The sequence below is a fragment of the Anabrus simplex genome, chromosome 1 (genome assembly GCF_040414725.1).
Source record: "Anabrus simplex isolate iqAnaSimp1 chromosome 1, ASM4041472v1, whole genome shotgun sequence".
Classification (NCBI taxonomy): domain Eukaryota; kingdom Metazoa; phylum Arthropoda; class Insecta; order Orthoptera; family Tettigoniidae; genus Anabrus; species Anabrus simplex.
In genome coordinates, this window is record NC_090265.1 from 505,025,534 (window position 1) to 505,050,831 (window position 25,298).

Consider the following 25,298-nt stretch of genomic DNA (forward strand, 5'->3'; position numbering starts at 1 on the left):
GGAAAACCACGGAAAACCATCTACAGGGCTGGCGACAGTGGGATTCGAACCCACTATCTCCCGGATACAAGCTCACAGCCGCGCTCCCCTAACCGCGCAGACAACTCGCCCGGTTGTAAGTCATTAATAAATCACCTTGGGAGTGGCGACCCCGTTGTAATAACAGCCTATATATGTTTCATTCTTTAGATCCCTGACCAGGTCAAAGACTGGAAAACATGTCGTAGGTTTTAATTTTCATTTAATGAAATTATGAACACTGAAACTATTCATTTTATATCTAAGGAATTTTTATCAGGAATCTACAAGACAATCGTCCAAAATGCGGGAATTAGTTGTCGAATGAGACTGATCAATTCATCATGTCTGATATAGGATGTAGGGTGAAGCCTGTAAGTACACTCATGAATACTGTTATTAGGTTTTAAGTTCCACTACTATTAGGTATTCCGAGGCTTCGAAGTGTTGGAATTTTGTTCCTCAGGAATTCTTTTACGTTCTAGTAAATTTACCGACACAAGGCTGGTGTATACCCTATATGATCACCTTCAAATACTACTTCAGATGAGTCGGTATCGAACCCGCCATCCTGGACTCAGAAGGCCAGCGTTCTACTGTCGGAGTCAGTCAGCACAAAAGTACAAATATCGTATCTCTTATCAAATTATGGCACATTTATCAACAAAGTACAACAAACACAGACGGCGTATTTAATTTATGAGAACAGTTAGGAAGAACGTTGTTGATCAAACAGTTATGGAAGCAAAAACATTGTTCATTTTGTAACTTCCACTTTTTATAAATCTGAGATAATACACCGAGCATTTTTGGACAATTGAGAAACGGAACAATATTCACAAAAGTTTGACGTTATTAATATCCAGCCTTGGAAAAATCATGTTTAATATTACTACATTCTTTCGACACATTGTGTACCAAATATGATGGATAACTTTGTTCTTCGTTTCAGATTCTTTCTCTACTTCCTTGTCGATTTACTTGGACTGATTTTCTTTTGGTACATTCTGTCTTCAACCGTAACAGAATTAACACATGAATGTTTTTAATCTATCATAATATGTCTTCCTAGAACTGATTCGCCCTCATACTCTGTGAGCCATATTCTCCTCTGGTCTTCTTTCATTATCACCAAACCATCTGTGTCGGCTTTCTTTTATTTTTTCTGATATAGTCTATGTGTTACTTTGGGTGATTGGCGGGCAACATTGATACGATTCCCCCTTCTTCCCTTCTTCTCCTTCTACTGCTTTTTCACTCACCCTGGTGAGAGGCGGGTGCGATCTGTGTCGCACATGTGCTCTTGGTCCCGATTTACGGACGCCAAACATACGTAGAGGGACGTGTTCATTGTTGTTTCTGTTTTGGATGGTAGTGTAGTGTGTTGTATGATGATGAGATTGTTGGAACGAACGTAGACACCCAGTTTTCGAATCAGATAAATTAGAAGACGCAATTAAAATCCCCGGCCCGGCCAGGAATCGAACCGAAGACAAACTGACAATAGACCTTGACGCTGACCATTCACCCAAGGAGCTGGACCCTGGAAATTCTCACTTTTCTCGTTCCCTCAATTCTGAGGATGATGTACTCTGACGACGCTATCGTTAGATCTTTCTATCAGGTGCGTTCATCGTCCAGACGTGCTGCACTCGATCAGCGAGTGAAAATTCGTCCTTCTAACTCCTTGGCACAATAATAATAATAATAATAATAATAATAATAATAATAATAATAATAATAATAATAATAATAATAATAATAATTTCGTGTGGCTATTTCTATCCGAGTGCAGCCCTTGTAAGGCAGACCCTCCGATGAGGGTGGGCGGCATCTGCCATTTGTAGGTAACTGCGTGTTATTGTGGTGGAGGATAGTGTTACGTGTGGTGAGTGAGTTGCTGGGATGTTGGGGACAGCACAAACACCCATCCCCCAGGCCATTGGAATTAGCTAATGAAGGTTAAATTCCCCGACCCGGCCGGGAATCGAACCCGGGACCCTCTGAACCGAAGGCCAGTACGCTAACCATACAGCCAACGAGTCTTGGCACAATGATCAGAGAATATCGAGCTCGATGGATGCAGCCGCTTAAGTGCGGCCATTATCCAGTATTCGGGAGATAGCAAGTTCGAACTCTATTGTCGGCAGCCGTCAAGACAGTTTTCCGTTGTTTCCCATGTTCACACCAGGAAAATACTGGGCTGTACCTTAATTAAGGCCAAGGCCACTTCCTTACTTCTCCTAGCCATTTCCTGTTACATAGTCGCCTTTAGATCTACCTGTATCGGCGCGACGTAAAGCAACTTGTAAAAAACAGATCAGAGTAGTAGCTTTCAGTCCAGAGGACTCTGGCCTTGATTGCCGGCCACGCGAAGATTTTAACCAAGTTTGATTAATTCATATAGTTCGTGGGCTGAGTGTTTTTGATCATCTGAATTCACATCTTCATTTGTATACAACACTCCACACTACCAATCACCACAGAAACACGCAATAGTGAATCCATGCCTCCACATAAAGTTGGCGTCAATAAAGGAAATTTGGCAGTAAAGCTGGAATTAATCCACATTATTAGTGGCGAGCCCAGATAGCTAGAAGAAGGAAAAGGAAGAAAAAAATGGAAACACGTACACAATCTCTCTTCCCGGGAATATTTTGAAGGATGATCAGTAAGCTGTCTTTCTCACGTAGCACAATGTGACTAAATAATTGTAAAACTATTTTTCCATGTACTGAAAATACTATAATTCTGAATTTGAGCAGTTTAACGATATGTTAATGGCGTGTGGCCTCCGAAAAGACTTGGTGCAGAGTGCTTTCTAGCTGACGCCGTTTAGGCGACCTGCCTGTCTGTGAGAAAGGGGCCGTGCCTATGATGAATTTTGATGTTAAGAAGGGCAATGGAGGTTAAAATCTCCGACCCCTCACAGAATCGAACCCGCGACCTCCTGGACGAAAGACACACGCTAACATTATTCGCCATCACTACATTTCGAAATAATAGATTTTTCCTCAGATCTTTAGCGCGATAATTCCTCTAGAGAGAAAAAATATAAATACCAGAGTATATACTATTATATGAAACTACTAGACTAGGCCTTTCTTACTAATGCCAGTTACACAGGATTTGGAGAAGGACACCGTTCCTACTGCCCGTCAGAATCGGTGTGGGGAGTACTGATTACAATAGCAGACACGCCCTTTCTCGATCGCTACAAATCGACATCAGTGAATATATACAGTTCGACATACGACAGTATATGCGTGTTTACAATATTGCAGACCTTCATTTACAGATTAACTGCTGCTAAACGTACGTCATATCGACAAAGGATTGTACCATAAGACGCCGAATTTAGTGGCCTAAATGGCTGGTCCTATGATATCTCATCTACTCTTGGGTCAGATTGAGTTAGAAACGTTGAACAGCGTAAAGTGTTTGTAAGATTATCTCACATTTCATTACTTTTCGGATAATTAGGGTACACTACACTCCCCATTTAATAAAAGTATCCGGTGGAAGTTGATGGTTTATAATTATCGAGAAATTATGCAGCTTTAAACGTAGAAAATGTTTAGAATTCCATATCATTGACATCGCAAAGTGCGCCTTAGTCGTCACTTGTTTTCAACCGTCTCTTTCTCAAGTATCCAAATTAGCATAAGCACACACCACCTACGAATTTGGGCTTGTTGTTGTGTTATGACCCAAAGTGAGGCGCACTTAGTATTTCAGGCAGAGAGGACAGACTAAAACACAACTGATGTAAGGCCATAAGAGGATAATAGTTGGCATTGGCATGCTATTTGTTGGGACACTCATCATCTAACTGTTGTCTAGTTCTCCAAGTGAAAGGGACAACGCATACATCTCACGGAGTTACATGGTGTGGAATTTATTATTAAGTAAGGATGACGACGGAGTTAATTCCCGTTATTTCATCGTCAATTATGTTGATGATGATGCTTGTTATTTAAAGGGATCTAACATCTAAGGTCATCAGCTCCGTCAAGAAAACTCGGATCAAATCAAGTAACTTTATTCTTATGTGTATTTATACAGTTTAATAATCAATCAATTTGATCGCCAGCAGTGATGTAAGAATCCGTTATCAAGAGTGGGTTGTAATAATATATTTCTTTTACTGTAAGGAATTCATGGTACACGACTTAGCAGTTTTGATAAACCAGAATATATAACAACAAAGGTAAATAGAAGAATTAATTAAAAAATGTTTTCTTCAATTTACTCCAGATATTTTTGGAGTCGATGGAGCCACTCCAGCTGATGTTAGTTCTTGATTGAGATGTAAAAAATGTACACCGTCCTAATACTATACTTCTGCTTTCTTGTCATGAACACTCATACTTAAGGTCCAGTGGGATTCTAAACTACTTGGAAATACATTATTTAAGGCATATCTCAAAGAAGCGAGGGAAGAAAAGAATGAAAGAAACCATTTAGTAAGGAATGAAAAAAGAATTCTCAAGAAATATATCCAAAAAGGAAGATCTGAAGAGTTTTGGTTCGAACCTCGATTCTTCCTATCCAATACAGTGTTAAATCAAGATTTAATAGGAATGTAATTTTTGGTACTCAATACATAATCAGTTATTTCACATACTTATTGACTACCTACATTCCTCTCTACTTGCAAGATTTCTGTATTTTCACATTGTAAAACTGTATATTTCGTCAGTGTAATTATTATTATTATTATTATTATTATTATTATTATTATTATTATTATTATTATTATTATTATTATTATTATTACTAGCAAATGTATCCGTGCTTCGCTAGGGTATTCTAGATTGTATTCGAATATCGAACTAAATACTGTAAATGCAGTAAATAAGATTGTTTTAAAATTGCATGTAACTTAGCGTTATCCGAGAAACAGCATGGGGAGGTCCCCATACGCTGTTTCCAATGTAAAGTGTTTGTTGCGGTTTTGTGATATAACGGCAGGCTCACTTGCTTACTGCCATTCACAATCGAGTTGGGAAGTTTACATTATAATTGCAGGTCTCATTACCTACTGCGCGGTCAAAATCGATTTGAGGAGTTTTCGTTAAAATGGCAGCCCCCTTTTCTATTTCCAGACAGATAACAGTTGAGAAGTTTTTATTATAATGGCAGGCAACTACTCTACTACCAGTCGAAATTGAGTTGTGCAATTATCATTATAATGTCAGGCCCCTTTTCCTACTGCCAGCCAGCTTACTGCCAGTAACAACAATAGGGTGAGTTTCCATCAATATAGCAGGCAACTATGCCAAATGGCAGTCACATTTTAGATGAGTACATTGGTTTATAATGGCGGGCACCCTTGCCAACTGCCAAATACAATCGGGTAGGGGAGTTTTAAACAAAACCGCATGCTCCCTTGCCTTCTACAAGTCAAATCGAGGAGTGAACTATTCATTACAATGGTAGGCCTTCCTTACTAATGCCAGTTACACAGGGTTGGATAAGAAGTCCGTTCCTACTACCAGTCAAAGTAGGTGTGGGGAGTACTGATTACAATTGCAGAAACACCCTTTCTCAATCGCTACAAATCGACATCAGTGAATATATATAGATCGACATACGAAAGTATATGCGTGTTTACAATATTGCAGACTTTCATTTACGGATTAACTGCTGCTAAACGTACGACATATCGACAAAGGATTGTACCATAAGACACGCCGGATTTAGTGGCCTAAATGTCTAGTCGTATAATATCTCATCTATTCTTTGGTCAGATTGAGTTAGAAACGTTGAACAGCGTAAAGTTTTTGTAAGATTATCTCACATTGCATACTATTCGGATAATTATGTGACAGCTACATACATAGCATTAGGCTCACATATGGCTACTGGGTGGGCCAATTTTCGTGAAGAGTTTGATGATTCTATATTTCCTATAAGTGATTGAAAGTATGAATTATGCATGTGAAAAGTCCAAATATATTAACATCGATTAACAGAGAAAAATCAATACAGATACGACAAAATGTCATAAGACCAAGGTTGTAGATCATTCCAAATAGAACGGAGATTTTGCAATCCGTTATGAGATAGGACTTCCCGAAGGTCTGCACCATCATTAAAATTGCCTCCATATTTCGATATTCTTCGGGGATAAAAAGTGAAAAATTTAATGATCTTGGAATTTTTCCGTCCGTTACAGGCTAAAACGTATAATTTTGTCAAATTTCCATTTTCTTTTTCGTCTGGAAGATTATGCCGCAATCTGGATTTTGGACGAGGAGAGTAAAAATTAGGACTTTGAGGAAACTAAACCAAAAATATATGCAGATGGTCATTATTACCCCTTAAACGTGTAGCTGTGCGAAAATTTCGCCAAAATAGTCAAAGTACAGGCACACAGTCGTTACGATTTGATCTACATAGATAAGGAATCTGCTCCACGTACAACACCTTTTGGGATATGTCCGCTGGACTTAACCTGCAAAACTGACCATTAATGATATCTCCCTTATTAATCCTCCTGACGAAAAAATGCACATGAAAATAAAGTTTTAGAGATTGAATTCCATCATGTTTGGTAGATTTCCAGTCAGGTTGGTCTTGTACTGTAGCCTATATGTTGTGGAAGAGTAAAATCACCATTTCGGTTCCCTGTAAACCGCCAGTCCATTCCGGGAACATGAAATGTTATTCATCTTGAAAACCTACCTTTGGACAGGTGGATGCTAAATATAAAGTTTGGTTCGAATATCTTCAGTAGTTTTATGTTGTAAGAAATAAGCTTTACACGCACCCGCTCGTGAGTTAAGTCCGATGGGACTTTTACCGAAAAACGGTCCGTCAATGATATCTCCCTTATTGATCCTCGTATCGATGTGCATGAGAAAAAAGGTTTAGAAATTGATTTCCGTTAAAGCAGGTCGATTTCCATTAAGTCTGGTTGTGTATATTTTGTGGCAGTGCGAAATCACGGTTTAGGTTTCGTATAAACCCCCAATCAGTTCAGGGATTTAGAAACAATATTTGCCCTAAAACCTACCCAAGGACATGTGGATTCTAAATATGAAGTTTGGTGGAAGTATATCCAGTAGATTCTAGCACTCGCGTACATACGGAGTATTCAAGGAAGAAAATACAGTTAAGTTGAAATTAATAGAAAATGGATTATAAGTGAGGACAGCCAGATAACGACAATACACACAGAATTTATTGAAAAATCAAATGCCCCTCAATTAATTATGCTGGTGTGAGGTATGGATATAAGAAAGCGGTAACAGAAGAGAAGTTTAGGCGCAGTGATTCCTAGGTAAACAGATAAGAAGACGACTAATGGTATTATTACTTAATTTATTCGAGGCCGGTTATAACCTCAAACGATATTCCGAAAATATCCCGCAGATAGGCCGATTGACGCCTCTCTTGCCTTCTACCCAAGGAACAACCACTAATTTAAAAGCATGATGAGGAAAATGGCAATACGTTACTTCCCTGCTGTCAAGCAGAGACGTTGCCATGGTAACCTGTAGGTACGTTGTTGGCCTGTCGGTCACTCAATGCAGAGCATGATACCCGCAGAAAATAGTAAATTTCTCCGTCATGTGAAGAGTAAAGTAAATTATGAACATAACGAAAGTTGTTTGTAATGAAGAGACCTTTCACGTACGGTCCACGGAGTTTACAGAAAATCAATAGTATAAGAGAAAATGGAGGAAAACCGTTCTGGTTTTCCTATAAAAACCCCGTCTATTCAAAGATTTTAATATTATATGCATATCGAAACCTTCCCCGGGATGAGTATACTATAAATAACGAAGTTTGGTTGAGATCAATCCAGCCGTTTCGACGTGATGGTGGAACAGACAAATAGACAAACAGACACGAAAAGTAAAAACCACCGATTCGGTCTTGGGTTGACCTAAAACGGATAAATATCTGTAAAATTGGCAAATCAAAAGAAATTACAGACAGCGGACCCCCTACAACTTTATTTATAGATTATTATTATTATTATTTTATTATTATTATTATTATTATTATTATTATTCCGAGGTATCTGTGGAACAGCAGAGGTGAAAGAATGTGCGGGGGTGAATAGGTCCCAAAATACGAAATTAAAGTTAAGATAAAATTTAACAGGGTTATATTTTATTTTCAAGATTAAGAAATAACAAAGAGAACAGGTAATCAGTAGCCGAAACACAATTCGAAAATGTACAATTACAGTGATTACAGGATTTGGGCTCCGAGAGCCAGACACACAATTCTTGAGCTATAAGCCCAACTTTACGATATACACAATTCAACAAAGGGGCAGAAGACCCCTATCATGCCCAGGAGCACTTGCTCCCAATTACACAGTAAAGCCTCCTCAAGGCGCGCAGGAAACAAAATTTTTAGAAAGAGCAATCTGCTCTTAAGTACGAGCCTATCCAAGGCCACACCAAACTCCACTTTCAAGTTGTCCTCTAAGGACATGAAAACAGGAGTAAATTACCCAACCTACTGAGGTCTATTAAGTAAGGAAAGGTTAATTACGTGGCCTCCAAAATACCAACTTGAGAGGAGGCGTTCTTGCACTCCTAACACACTTTATATAAAACCTACTTGGCACTAGGCCGTTACTGCAAGTGCTAATCCCATACTAAAGAGGTGACTTTTAGAAGGAAACAATTTACATTACGTTAAGGAAGAAACGGTTGTGAAAAATAAGTTCACCTCAATGCAATATGAGTGGGAACTCGAGAGGGTTAAGCACTCTCTATCCCAATATGTAGTTTAAAAGATAGAATAGATACTAAGAGTCTTTACATTTTAGGGGAAGGGTTACATGGTGGAAAAGCTTCGGACCTGCCCCGAGAGTTAAACTGCTGAGCTAGCAAGAAAAGAAGTTATTAAACGGCCATTACCTTGTGGTTGAACTGCTGCCCGAAGAAAGAGGCGCTTCCCGCCCCCTGCTACGTACTTTATGCACTGATAAATATTACTGAAGTGGCGCGGAGACCCGAAAATCAGCAGTTTATATACTCTCGCGGAGAGTTCGAGGCGTTTCAGGAATGAGAACACCCTCCCACAAGAATTTTATTGGTTAGGGTTAAGCAACATATCCAAGTTGAAGAAGATACACCTGATTGGTCATACATTAATTAAAGAAATTCGGGATTGGCTAAATTCGAACCTGGCGGAAAGAAGGGGTTAGCATTGCCAACATAAACAATAACTAAAAGAAATTTAACAAAGAACAAACTTATGAACACAAACTTTCTTCAAAAACATAGGTCTTTCACTTCGCACTAGGGTGCATAATTGTAGTTCTTCAGTAGTGCCATCTGGAAGAGAATGTCCACACTTCTTACTACAGGCAAAACAATAATACATCGAAAACGACCCAGTTCAGAAACTTCAAAATTTACAAGTAGTGACATCTTCTGAGAAACTAGAAAATTAACACAGTAGATAAAGTTCACACTTCCTCCAGTAGAGGAGTTTCAACTGGCGCAAAGTTCGAATTAGCGACGTGGAGGTGTACCACCCGGTACAGACCTGCCCCCCCAAAAGTTCCTCCAAGGGGTGACACATCCAATTTGTTTGAAAACAAGGTTCAAGTTCTGATGTTGATATTGAAGTTAATTGCAGAAGTATTTACCAACAAATTTTCTTAAAATGATTGGATCCAGTTTTAAAATTCTTTGATTACTATTGATGTAATGTCTTTATGCTTGTAGAAGTTGAATTCAGAAGGAAACTTTTAGTTTTTAAAGTTGAGGAAAACTTTTCTAAGTCCACCAGATATTGCAGTTGGATTCAAAACTGTAGTAATTGTTGCTGTTAAATGTCCATGTAGCTGATTACATATAGCCAAGGTTGATTACGTTAGACGGCCAGACCGGCCGCTGCTGCTTGTGTCCAGAGGAGGCTGCTCGGACCCCTCAAGTACCCTGAGATACCGCTCGCCCGCACTATGAGAGGAGTAGTGGAGTTGAAGCACGCCGCGCCCGCGGCGAACATGCAGGTCGCGGGCCAGTTACAGGTTGTGCGCCGCACATCAGCCTTGGCCGGGAGGAGGACTCCGGCTCGCCGTACACAGGTTGGCCTCACTGGAGAAGGGCGGGCCCTTACCCTGCCTCAGTAGCGGTACGGCGCCGCGCTGCTGCGGGGGCACTGAAACATTAAAGCTCGGCGGCAGAATTTTGTATTACCATCATCATTTTTGAGGGCACAGGCTTTGTGGAGAGGTTGAGGGGCCAGCGGCGTGAAGATATTCATTTCATATATAAGCCACTGTGTGTTATGTTAGCAGGAGACGGGAGCGTGGTAATGGCCATGGTAAGGACAGGATGGCAGTTTAACTGATCGGGGGAGGTTTACAATAAACAGATAAACAGAAACAGATTCCAAGGGCAGAAGGCCTTAAAAGTGAAACACCTCAAACAAAATATAACCTTCATATTTCTTTCAAAATTATATGAAGCAAGTTAACACAGAAATTACACCGGTTTCACCTGTGACAGGTGAACCCTAAATATCCTCTCGGTGGCTGGATTACTTAATAACAACGTAACCGGCGTAAGGAAATCTAGAATAGTACACGGCCCATGAAATCTGGGGGCAAGCTTGCCCGCGGGAACAAAATTCTTGACCATCACCTGGTCGCCTACCGTCAAATTGGTGGGCCTCCGTCCACGATCATAGCTTTCCCTAACCTTTTCATGAGACACTTTAAGATTGGCTTTAGCCTTCTTCCAAAGATCTTTAATGTTATCGGGATATATTGTCTCAGGTAGAATGTCACTCAGAGACCAGAGGTTAGAGAGCGGCGTGTTGGGAACAAACTGGAACATCAAAGAAGCTGGAGTAAATTTATGTGATTCATGAACAGCCGAGTTCAAAGCAAAAGCTAACCAATGCAGGGACGTGTCCCACCTAGAATGATCTTCGTGATGATAGGCAATAAGCGCGGACCTGAGATTACGACTAACCCGTTCAGCCAGAGATGGTTGAGGGTAATAAGCAGAAGTTGTCACATGAGAGATGGACAGGTCAAAGCAGAATTTACGAAATAAATTAGATGTGAAAGCCTTAGCATTGTCAGACACAATATATTGACACGGACCAAAACAAGCATAGATTGAATTTAGACAAGTAATGGTGGACTGAGCGGTAGCCAGCTTAGTCGGAAATAACCAGGAAAATCTTGTAAAACCATCTACACATACAAAGATGAACTTACTGGCATTTCTCTTTGACTGGGGGAAGGGTCCTACATAATCAATATACAGGCGTTGCATAGGGCGCGACGCTTGGTGAGACGACAACAGGCCTACCTTTTTGGACATGGTTGGTTTACTAAGCAAGCAGGACTTACAAGCCTTTACTAGTTCGCGGATTTCACCGTCCATACCCTTCCAGATGAACCTTTCACGAATCTTTTCACGAGTTTTAAAGATGCCTAGATGCCCCCCTAATGGGGACTCATGATAGTACTTAAAGATCATAGGTACAAGAACAGCTGGAACTACAACCTTCATCATCTTATCATGCCTCGAAGGGCAACATAAAACACCATTCCTCAGTACGTAAGGGACAACATGTTCCCCAGAAGAAAGGGTTTCCATTATTGGAGCCAGCGTCGGATCTTCACGTTTTTATTTCTTAATGTCCCTAAAGAGCATGGGAGCACCTGTTAAGATGGCATTAACCTCAGATAGTATGGACTCGGAGGTGATGAACTATCGACCGGTTCATGGGTCTCCACCTCGTTGGAAAACATACGGCTGAGTCCGTCTGCAACAACCTTTTCGGTACCTCTGATATGCCTGACATCGAATTGGAAGGCAGAAATTCGGATGGCCCAACGGGCTATACGACCCGAACGACGCGGCCTACCTAAGACCCAGCTTAAGGCTTGAATATCCGTCTCCAGGTCGAATTTGACATGTTCCAGATAGAGACGGAACTTTTCTAAGGCAAATAAGACTGCCAAACCCTCGAGCTCATAGATGGAATACTTGGCTTCTTGAGCCGAAAGAGTCCTAGATGCATAGGCGATGGGTCGCCTCCCTAGTTCAGTCTCTTGAAGAAGGACTGCAGCTACCGCCGACGACGACGCGTCGGTTTGGACGATGAATTTCTTGGAGAAATCCGGCATAGCAAGGACAGGGGCATTACAGAGAGCTAATTTAAGATCTTCAAAAGCGGCTTGTTGAGAAGGTCCCCACTCAAATTTGATGCCTTTCCTACGAAGAAGGTTCAAGGGCGCCGCTCTATTAGCGAAGTTAGGAATAAACTTCCTGAAGAAATTCACCATACCAATGAACCTGGCGATACCTTTGATGTCCTTAGGAGGTTTAAAATCACGGATGGCCTGTGTTCTAGAATGATCGAATGCAACACCATCAGGTGACACAATATGCCCTAGGAATGACATGGAGGGCTTAGCAAAGGCAACCTTGGACAACTTCACAGTTAACCCAGCCTTACGAAGGCGATTGAGAACTTCTCGCAGATGATCTAGATGTTCTTCGAAAGTCTCCGAAAATACGACATCATCAAGATAGTGATATAAACACTCAAATTTGATGTCGGAGAAGACCCTATCTAGCAGTCTAGTGAGTAAAGCTGCTCCCGTAGGGAGCCCGAAAGGCACGCGGTTGTATTCATACAAATTCCAATCCGTGGCAAACGCTGTAAGGTGTTTAGACTCTTCGGCTAGGGGAATTTGATTGTAGGCCTGATTCAGGTCCAAGATGGTAAAGAACTTGGCCTTACGAAACCATGAAAAACAAGAATGAAAGTCAGGAAGGGGCACAGATTGTAACACCACCTTCCGATTGAGAGCCCTATAATCAATAACAGGCCTGAAGCCCCCTTGGGGTTTCGGGACTAGAAAAATAGGTGAAGAATACGCCGACTTAGAGGGCCTAATAATACCATCCTTCAACATTTGATCAATGATTTCCTTCAGAGCCTTCATTTTAGGTGGAGACAGCCTATATGGTGGAAAACGGACCGGAATCGAATCCGTGACCTCAATTTTGTATTCAATAAGGTCAGTAACACCAAGAGTATCAGAGAACACCTCAGGAAACGACTGACACAACTTACGAATACTATCAGCCTGCTCCTCAGGTAGATGTCTAAGGTCTAACAACATCTCACCCTGGGTAGGCGAAATAGAGGAACATGATACAGAATTACACTTTAACAAGGGGATTTTACAATTGGAAGCAAATTTGAATGTGCACTGAAGGTCGAGCACTAGACCGGTGTGAGAAATGAAGTCAGCTCCCAATATTATGGGGCAAGACAAGTGCTTGGCCACAAACAATTTAACTGTCCACGTAAATTTAAAAATACGAATTTTGACATTTAAAGAACCTAGAATTTCTAATGGAGATGAATTAGCCGAAACATATTGGATCGCAGACAAACAATAGCCAGGAAGCTTACAAACAGATTTCAATTTTGAATACCATTCAGCCGAAATAATAGAACAAACACTGCCTGAATCTAAGAGAGCTCTTATAGGCTCATTATTTAACTCAATTTTGAGAAAAGGCACAGGTGAGGGGGTATCCGCCGCAATCCTAAGACATTCTTTGGGGCATTCAAAAGATGAATTTGAAGACTGAAATTTCCCTGAATTTTCGACCTGTTTACCGGGGGCTGAGCCTTGGGAATCTGAATTAGTCGACTCAGCCGAAGCCGCTAGTCACTTATTATTAGTTACATTGGTGGAAGTTGCACCAGAAGTTGAGCAGGAGGGGATGCTATTTGAATTTGGGCAATTCTTGGCGATATGTGAGAAAGCCCCACATTTAAAACAGCCTTGTGATGAGCCAGCTCCATTATTTGCCCTACTAGATTTGATCAATGGGCACTTGTTCCGAAGATGGTCAAGCGACCCGCAAGCATAACATTTACGAGGTGTGACTGGTCGGCGAGGTGGAGGCCGAGGATTACTAAAAGAAGGAGGGGGTTCTTTCGCGACACGCAAGGAATCGGCGTATCTAACTCCTTCCGCTGAGACGGCCAATGCTTCAAGTTCAAAGAAGGTTTGTGGGCACGCCGCGAAACACAAATATGACCTATAGGATGGTGAGATACCTTCCACAATGGCTTGTACAATCTGATCCTCAGGGAAGTGAAGAGCGAACACCCTAGTATAGAACTTAATATCTTGGATGAAATCTGCCAAGTTTTCATCCAATCGTTGTACACGATAATAGTACTTCTGAATAAGTGAGGACCTTGCCCTAGCCGGAATGAAGTTAGCTAGCAAGTGGGCGTGGAAGTCTTCAATAGATGATTGTTCGGCAATGGCTCTTACTATTTTGTCTGAGAGAACACCAATTGCATAAGGATAAATTATCTGCAAAATTTGACATGGAGAAAGAGAAAAAACAAGAGCATGGCCCTGAAACTCAACTAAAAACCTTAAGAATGAAATTACTTCACTGGTAGTATTAACAGAAAACTTAGAGAATCCTCTGAGCAACATTGCTAATGGATGAGGCAAGCTGCTGAACCTGGGTGACATAGTAGGTAAAGGTTTAAGTGGCAAAGAAGCTAATTCAGAACGTACATTATTCAACGAGGTACGGCGTTCAGACTCGTTGTCCAATGGGGCAGAAATTTGTTGAGCTCCAACAGTTTTCCTATTGACTTCTCCCTTAGGAGGCTCTTCCTCGCTACCTACGTTCACCGTAGTGGGTTGATCAGTTTTGGGAGGAACTTCCCCAGTTAACAATTGGGTAACCTTACTGGACAATTCAGAAAGATTTTCAAGAACCACACTAGCTTCCTTCCTCTGAACGTCATTCAACTTCAGAGACAACAGATCGTTAACTCTATTAGAAAAATGAAATAGCCTAGCTTGCACACGTTTAATTTGATTAGGCGACGGGTCATTTTCTTCAAAAAAGGTAATTACAGATGCCAGCTCAGTAGTATTGTCCGTGATCGTGGAGAGAGAGTCGTCAATTTCTTTCTCTCCCAAAGTGGGGATGGAAATGGGCAAATCAAGGGACTCTCTAAGCTTATTTGTGTCTACCACAACCGTGCCTCCAGACTGCACGTTTCTAATAGTTAATTCATAGATCAACTCCTCCTTGCGCAAATAGTTAAGATGGAGAACATCGCGAGGGCCGGGCATGATGACAAAGCAATTTTGAAAACAAACGGAAAAATAAAAAATAAAAGTCCAGCAACTGAGAAAATTGTTAGAGTTCGAAAACAAGACAATGTTTAGCCGTCAAAAGGGGCTAAATTGAGACCCATTCAACCACGCTCTGCTACCACTTGTTCCGAGGTATCTGTGGAACAGCAGAGGTGAAAGAAGGTGCGGGGGTGAATAGGTCCCAAAATACGAAATTAAAGATAAGATAAAATTTAACAAGGTTATATTTTCTTTTCAAGATTAAGGAATAACAAAGAGAACAGGTAATCAGTAGCCGAAACACCATTCAAAAATGTACAATTACAGTGATTACAGGATTTGGGTTCCGAGAGCCAGACACACAATTCTTGAGCTATAAGCCCAACTTTACGATATACACAATTCAACAAAGGGGCAGAAGACCCCTATCATGCCCAGGAGCACTTGCTCCCAATTACACAGTAAAGCCTCCTCGAGGAGCGCAGGAAACAAAATTTTTAGAAAGAGCAATCTGCTCTTAAGTACGAGCCTATCCAAGGCCACACCAAACTCCACTTTCAAGTTGTCCTCCAAGGACATGAAAACAGGGGTAAAATACCCAACCTACTGAGGCCTATTAAGTAAGGAAAGGTTAATTACGTGGCCTCCAAAATACCAACTTGAGAGGAGGCGTTCTTGCACTCCTAACACACTTTATATAAAACTACTTGGCACTAGGCCGTTACTGCAAGGGCTAATCCCATACTAAAGAGGTGACTTTTAGAAGGAAACAATTTACATTACGTTAAGGAAGAAACGGTTGTGAAAAATAAGTTCACCTCAATGCAATATGAGTGGGAGCTCGAGAGGGTTAAGCACTCTCTATCCCAATATGTAGTTTAAAAGATAGAATAGATACTAAGTGTCTTTACATTTTAGGGGAAGGGTTACATGGTGGAAAAGCTTCGGACCTGCCCCGAGAGTTAAACTGCTGAGCTAGCAAGAAAAGAAGTTATTAAACGGCCATTACCTTGTGGTTGAACTGCTGCCCGAAGAAAGAGGCGCTTCCCGCCCCCTGCTACGTACTTTATGCACTGATAGATATTACTGAAGTGGCGCGGAGACCCGAAAATCACCAGTTTATATACTCTCGCGGAAAGTTCGAGGCGTTTCAGGAATGAGAACACCCTCCCACAAGAATTTTATTGGTTAGGGTTAAGCAACATATCCAAGTTGAAGAAGATACACCTGATTGGTCATAAATTAATTAAAGAAATTCGGGATTGGCTAAATTCGAACCTGGCGGAAAGAAGGGGTTAATATTGCCAACATAAACAATAACTAAAAGAAATTTAACAAAGAACAAACTTATGAACACAAAATTTCTTCAAAAACATAGTTCTTTCACTTCGCACTAGGGTGCATGATTGTAGTTCTTCAGTAGTGCCATCTGGAAGAGAATGTCCACACTTCTTACTACAGGCATAACAACAATACATCGAAAACGACCCAGTTCAGAAACTTCAAAATTTACAAGTAGTGACATCTTCTGAGAAACTAGAAAATTAACACAGTAGATAAAGTTCAGACTTCCTCCAGTAGAGGAGTTTCAACTGGCGCAAAGTTCGAATTAGCGACGTGGAGGTGTACCACCCGGTACAATTGTTATTATTATTATTATTATTATTATTATTATTATTATTATTATTATTATTATTATTATTATTATTATTATTATGGATCAATGATTGTCCATGATGTTAGGAATTGAGCGAGCCATACTTACAACTGAGTCCTCAGCCCGAAGTCTGGTTACTTCGCGAAAAGCTTTCCCGTCAGCTGCCACAGAAAGATTAGGCTAGATAAAAAGACGTGATAAAGAAATGGGGAGTGAGGTAGTTTCCCATTGCCTTCCCAACCAAGCTGGAAGGCGTTTTTACATAACAGTCTGTCAAGACCACTGCAATCCAACCATTATGCTGAGAAAAATGCATATCAGAATATGTTCTAGGCCATAAAATAACTCAGATTGTACTTTAAATAATATAGCATACCAGAAAGAGAGCTGAACTTAATAATAATAAATTGAATTATTTAATATTTCTCCCATTGTTACGGATTTAGAGAAACGCTGAGGTAATACAGTTCCGCCTTTAAAACGTGCCATTATGTCTACTGACCTGAGACTCCCCTACTTATAACGTTGCAGGTTTAATGATGAGTATGATGACAACAATTCGTGAAAGGTGTTTTGGGTTTTGTGGTCAACAAGGACATGAACTTAGAACATCATATCTTGTGTGGGATTCCTGTATGTACCATAATACACAATTTATGATTAAATTGTCTAGAATTTGGAAGGAATTGTCCATGTTCCACATGTTAATTTTGTTCTTTACGATCTTCTGGAAATGAAATGGGAATCACTGAAAGAAAATATGCCTGTTCATCACCATACCAGTGGTAACTCTTAGATGTGATGGTAAGGTGATCCAGGTTTGAAAGAATTGTAGACGATACTACATAAATGTTACTGCCTCCGATATTCTAAACCATCTCTTTTGGAAATGTATTACCAGAGTATAACATGTTCTTGTCAAATATACAGTTTTCTTGCTAGGGATACAGCATTTACAAAACAAATTATTTTGAGCTACGCCGTGCACTAACATCATGTCGTATTCAAACACTCTTCGGAAACGTAATGGCAAGTGAATGAGGCGTAGAATTGGAAGCAGTATTGTAAGAGGCATCACGTGAAATCCGGTGATCGCCGTACCATAAGAACGTGACCAAGGCACTCCGCCCTCGTCAGCCTAGTTGCATAAAGTTCATGCATGGATATAACTGGGAGATTTAAACTATAGATTTGAAATTGTTATAACTGTAAACGGAAACGTACAGTTTCCTACTGAAAATGCCACCTACTCAGTCACCTGTACAATCTCTAGAAGTTCATAATGGGAATTTCCGTAAACACTTTACTCGTGGCAGAGCAAGAATTCGATCCCGGAGGAAGGAACTGTGATTTTACTGAGCTCTTCCCTTGACAGACTGAGAAGACTGTAGCGATAGTTGAGAGTAGATAGTACTATTTGTACTTCTCTTTCGTATGACCGTATAACTTGCAATAGCATATTTGATAATAGAATGTACTTAGGGAATTAGGCTAATGTATAACATTTCTGTAGGAAATGAGACGTTCTTGAGAATAAACGTTTGTTTTTATTAACATGAGGAAAGTATTATTTCTGTCTTTTTTGTGTGTGTATGCATTGCAGCACCTTTTATTTCTACACATAACTAATTGAATGGCGAGTTCATTAACAGATGGTAAATGGTTTACCATATACTTCGAAATCAATTTATGAATGATCTTAGCGTCTAAGAGTAAGTGGAAGGCGGGGGGGACAATTTGCAAACAATAATTGAAACGGTTCGCCGCTCCATTTAACTCGAGATTTATGCAGATCCAGGGCATTGTATAGGGTAGAAATATAAGACACTGAAGAAGGCATTAAGTAGCTGGATGTAATAGTTAATAAATTCTGAAAATTAATAGTGCGACTAACAGAATACACAGTTAATAGTGGAGTCATATTCTATGTAGAGGTATAAATATACAAACGGGTACTGTTAAAAATGTAATAAAATACTGGCTCAGAATAAAAAGGGGAAATGTAAGGAAACTATTGAATTTAGCGTACCAACTCCATACGAACTCATCTACTCGATGAGTACTGAGTAAACAAGGTGAAATAATGCTAGAGAAAAAATGAATGGAAGACTGCTGAGGTAGAGAGATTCCGAATGAAGAAAAGATGATGAATAAGTATGTAACATAATGTGTCAGAATGTAAGGAAAGAAAAACATTACTAGAGGACTTCGAAATTAAAAAAGCTCCATGGCTAAACGGTTAAATTGCTGGCCTTTGGTTACATAGGTCCCGGGTTCGATTCCCGGCAGCGTCGGGAATTTTAACCATAATTGGTTAATTTCGCTGGCACTGGGGCAGGGTGTATGTGTCGTCTTCATTATAATTTCATCCTCATCACGACGCGCAGGTCGCCTACGGGAGTCACATCAAAGGACCTGCATTTGGCGAGCCGAACATGTCCTCGGACACTTCCGGCACTAAAAGCCATACGCAATTTCAACAAAAGGATACCAGTAAAGAGGGGAAAAGAAAAGAAAAATAATGAAAGACTTACAAAAACAGAAGTAAGAGGTATGGTGTGGTGGTTAAGGAGTATGTGTAAGAATAAAGACCAAAGAGAGAAAGAGGAGTTTGTAGGGAGTCAGAATTACTTAGATTCAGATATAGTGATAGTATGTCTATGGTTAAGATTGATAGAAAAACGAATTCCAAACAGTTGACAAATATTGAACAAAGAGTGGATCTCACCCGGAAAGATAGGAAACTTATTTGGTATTATAGAAAATGCGAGCCAAACGAAAATTAAAAAACCCACAGTGAGCACGATTGTAAATAATAAATGGGAGGATACCTATTTGTCTTAAAATATAAAAAACTTCGAAAATCTATGAATTAAATAATGTAATTATGTGTAAAATTCGTATGAAATAATTCTTAGACATAAGTATAATGTTTATGTACGTAGTTATACGGAAACTAACTAGAATAAGAGTCATCCAACAGGCATGTATAAAACCAATTTGAATTACATTTAAACGAATTCTTTCTTCTTAGTTTCTAGTGATCTATTCTATTCTATTCTATTCTATTAAATAAATTAGCCTCATAACCATTAGGCTTAATATTATAATAGGGAAATTGTTTGAAACATTAAGGAAATAACACAGTGCTTGAGGCTTCCATTGACCATAGCTTGAACACACCACTGGCACGTGATTGTCTAGGAAAACCTTCACTGTTGTATCATCAATTAATTTGAGTGGCCACAAAGGTTGTGTGCATAGTCTATGACCTTTTCTACTAGAAAAACTAGTTACCATGAGTTATGCATAAACAGTGTATGACAGTCTCTCATGCGAACAACCTTCAAATGGTAGGTCTCGTGCAATAGACATTCCCTTGCGAACCACAAATGTCAAATTATAGGCGGCACAGGTGAGGGCAAGGCATGCAACAGTGGGGCTTCTTCAATCGGGAGAAAGTAGCAATATTGATACCCACGAAGCGGTATTACGCGACGTGTTTATGAAGGCTTGTACTATTGTATTTTCATTCCTTATGAACTTTAAACCACTTTTCAATGTATTTTGAATGTGAGATGTTAAAGCGAAATTTACTGAAACCCGACAATGCGATACAAAAACGAAACCGAGGATATTTCAAATAAAGATTTACTTAGATTATTTTTCTTCTGGAGAAAGCTGTTGGTTGTTATGTTCAAATTTGTTTTTTGCTACGGGCTTTACGTCGCACCGACACAGATAGGTCTTATGGCGACGATGGGATAGGAAAGGCCTAGGAGTTGGAAGGAAGCGGCCGTGGCCTTAATTAAGGTACAGCCCCAGCATTTGCCTGATGTGAAAATGGGAAACCACGGAAAACCATCTTCAGGGCTGCCGATAGTGGGATTCGAACCTACTATCTCCCGAATGCAAGCTCACAGCCGCGTGCCTCTACACGCACGGCCAATGTTCAAATATTCAGTCTGTACAAACAGCTCTGCAATGCTACTATCTCGTACGGACGAACTTCAAATTTAGATGCTACAGACGCTGATATGTATTTCAGTAAAATTAATTTAATCGCAAGTGATAGGAGAATCCGAATGAGAGAGCAAAAAGTGTTCGGGTATGTTCTATGATTTCCCTCAACAGTGACACTTATTCATGCACATATCAAGGGTTGCAATAGTAACAGAAATAGGTTTCAGATTCACTCGTGAAATGAAAAATTGAAGATGAACTAGAGTGAAGCGGGTATCTTAGAAGGGCGTTTCACCAATTAAAAAAGGAAGATACGTGCATAAAAAAAATAGTTGTAAGCAATTACATGACTCGATGCCCGGCTCCATGGCTAAATGGTAAGTGTGCTAGCCTTTGGTCACAGGGGTCCCGGGTACGATTCCCGGCAGGGTCGGGAATTTTAACCTTAATTGTTTAATTTCGCTGGCACAGGGGCTGGGTGTACGTGTCATCTTCATCATCATTTCATCCTCATCACGACGCGCAGGTCGCCTACGGGAGTCAGATCGAAAGACCTGCATCTGGCGAGCCGAACCTGTCCTCGGACACTCCCGGCACTAAAAGCCATACGGCATTTTATTTCACATGACTCGATGAACCACCGTATATGTTAAGAAAATGCAAATCATGAGGGCAAGAAAAAGGTACACTGCAGCTGTAGCAAAACATTACAATTATTTTATTGAGTTACCTTAATTCAAGGGTTGATCGGTCATTTAAAATAATTTGTCACTTGCAATTGGCTTCCATATTAAGACATATTTGCCACTAACATTGTCAACTAGTTATTATACTTCTTACTAAGGTTCTAGATTATCAGGTAAATAATAATAATAATAATAATAATAATAATAATAATCCGTACATTAATCAAGTTTACTAAAAGCAACTTTGTGCAGACCGACCGTCCGTTCTACTGGACCGATTTTGTTTATTTTCGTTCTGCACTTGGCGGGTTGCACATTGTTAAGGAGCAATATCTTTCCGTATACATAATCGAAGGTAAACGATTAAGAATGACGGCGACTGCGGACAAACCTGAAATTTCGGCCAAACTTGGTACACATATGACTTACTACTATTTGAAGAGAAATACTGTGGGAGAAACATACAACTAGCACCCCCACAGGGTGGAGCGGGGGAAGGAGTGGCATGTAAAAATAATCACAAAGAACATGTTTTAGTACTGAATCCATAGTTTTGGGGGTCGCTCAGATGAATAGTGACGCTCTGGATGACATTTAACTCCAACTTTAGAAACCAACGGCACGGGGGTGGGGGTAAGGGGTGAAAAAAAATGTTCAAAATAACCGAAATGATGTATGAACCTATGTATATACAGTATAGGTTCCAGCATAACTCTCAACCAAACTTGGTACACGACACTTATGACTTACTCTCTGGAGAAAAATACTGTGAGGGCAAGGTACCCCTATCACCCCTACGATTGGGGGGTGGGTCGGAGTGATCTGTAAAAAATAATAGATAACGACCAATATTAATGTCAAATCCATTCTGTTCACGGTTACTGATATGAACTGTGACACTCTGGATACTATTTGTCCAAGTTCGGCTTCCATCGGCATGCGGGCCAGAAGGGGTGAGAAAAAATATCCAAAATGGCCGATAAGTATTGAATGCATCTGCCTCTGTGTTGTAGTGGTTAGTGTGATTAGCTGCCACTCCCGGAGGCCCGGGTTTTATTCACGGCTCTGCCACGAAATTTGGCACGAGGGCTGGAATGGGGTCCACTCAGCCTCGGGAGGTCAACTGAGTAGAGGTGTGTTCGATTCCCACCTCAGCCATCCTCTAAGTGGTTTTCCGTGGTTTCCTACACCTCCTCCAGCCAAATGCCGGGATAGTACCTAACTTAAGGCCACGGGCGCTTCCTACCTATTCCTTGTCTATCCCTTCCAATCTTCCCATACTCAGCATAGCAGGTGAGGCAGCCTGGACGAGGTACTGGTCATCTTCCCAGTTGTATCCCCTGACCCAGAATGTGAAGCTTTAGGACACAGCTCTTGAAGCGGTAGAGGTGGGATCCCTCGCCGAGTCCGAGGGAAAAAACCGACCCTGGAGGGTAAACAGATAAAGGAGAAGTATTGAATTCACAGTTTTCAGGTTCTGGTAATCTGCGCTACTACAAGGACAAAGTTCCACGCGTAACCAAATGATATAAAAATAAAACTTTAAATTAAAAACACACAAAAATAATTATAAACCTACAGAATATTTCGTTGAAAACCCTAGCGTGTGGCTGCGCGGTTCGACTCGTGTAGCTGTCACCTTGCATTCGGGAAATAGTGGGTTCAATCCCCATTCGGCAGCTCTGAAGATGGTTTCCGTGGTTTCCCATTTTCACACCAAGCAAAAACTGGGGCTATACCTTAATTAAGGCCACATTTGCTTCCTTCCCACTCCTAGCTCTTTCCTATCCCATCGTCACTGTTGGCGGGAAGAATAGAATTTGTGGTCATATCAATAAATGAGTAATAACACAAAAATAACAAGGATATTCCAGGAGCTGGTCTGATAATGGATAAAAGTGATAGGACAGTGAGTAACTTATTATCATGAGCATTGTTGACCTATTGTTGTTGTTTTTGTTTTGTTGCCAATATAGGCACCAAACTAATGTCCACAGTGGTAGTACAAGTCAATATGCATATCAATTACACAGACAACGACGACATTGAAAGAATATACATTGACATAAGATACCAGATAATACAGTATGTGAGAAATGAAAGAAAATTAAATCTTGTTGAGGGACTGGAATGCATTGGAAGGCCAATGACGAGAAAATGTAGTAAGAGAATAAGAAAGAAGAATGAAAAGAAAGCCATTTGTAGAATTCTACTTTGCCTGGAAACACCGAAAGATTTCAGATAGACTTCATAATTGTTAGAAGGTATTAAAAAGCAGATCCTGGAATGTAAAACATTTCCGTTAGCAGACACGGACTCTGATTTCAGTTTGATGGTCATTAAATGACGAAGGAATAAAAAGGAAAGCAGAGCCTTGCTTGCATTCCGTATTCTAGTTGTGCTAGCTGGGCTACACCGATAACACTTACAATCGGAACTGAAAAATCAGTTATCTAATAGCCTACATTTCATTTTCGGATATAATAAATGATATTTACTTATATGCCGGGATGGTACCTAACTGAAGCCACGGTCGTTTCGTTCCCTCTTCCTTGTCTATCCCTTCCGATCTTCCCATCCCCCGCAAGTCCCCTGTTCGGCATAGCACCTGGGAGAGGTACTAGTCCACTCAGCTCCACTCCCGCAAAGCAAAGTTGGACTGAAAACAGATCGATGTAAAGACGGTTTGTTCCGAAACCAGACTTCCTTCTTACAGAATACTGTTGATCGCAACTGTGAACTCACTTCATTAGCATTGTCGTATCTTGATTAAGTCTCACTTACTATTATACCACCATCCTGGAGGAACACACATTCTAACTACCTGAAATTATCTACCTATTTCAGAAATTCAGTTCCTTTGGATATCTTACTTTCTGACGTCAGTGTAGCCTTGGAACTTCGCAGATATTAGATCGCAGGCTTTCAGCACAATCTGCCATTAAAACCAAGTCGTCGGCATAGGCCAAACTGCTTACTACATTTTCACCTATCGTAACCGAATCCCTCCCTGGAACTTAATACATTTCACTAGATCACCCACGTAAACTATGAACGAAAAAGGTGAAAAATTATATCATTACCTTACCCCTGTAAGGACATTGAGCCAACGACTCAATCTACGATCAATTCTCATTATAGCCCAATTTTCAACATAAATATATTTGATTGATTTTAATAATATGCGCACATGATGATATCCCGGAGCGCAAACCGCTTAAGAAGAAACTTCAAAACCGCAAGAATTTCCAAGAAAATCCGAAGCTGAAAAGAGGGAAGGCGTGGACCGAAGAAAGAAAAGAACAGCATCAGCAACAAATGCAGGAGTACTAGACAAATGTGGCAAATGTTAAAGCCCGGGGAAGGAGACAGTTGAAATGACGTAGTCCTTAGTTGGCCGAACGACAGGAATGATATATCCTTAATCCCATTGTCCGCCAGTACGGCGAATACCTTTTCCCTCTGTACTCTGTCGTACACGTTCTTTAGATCTTGTGTTTTTTAAAGTCATTAGTCCACAGATTGAGTTGATGCTGCTCTCCATGCTACCCTATCCTGTGCTAATCTTTTCATTTATAGGTAACTACGTCATTCTACATCTGTTCGAATCTACCGTTCTTACCGCCTACTCTTCCCTCACAAACTTGGGTGTCATAAGATGTGTCCTTTCATTTTATCTCTCCATGTCGTCAAATTTAGCCAAATCGATCTCCTCTCACCAATTCGACTCAGTATCTCTTTGTTTGTGTATCGATCAACCCATCTCACTTTCGCATTGATCTGTAACACCACATTTAAAACCCTTTATTCTCTTTATTTCTGGCTGGGCTGAGTGGCT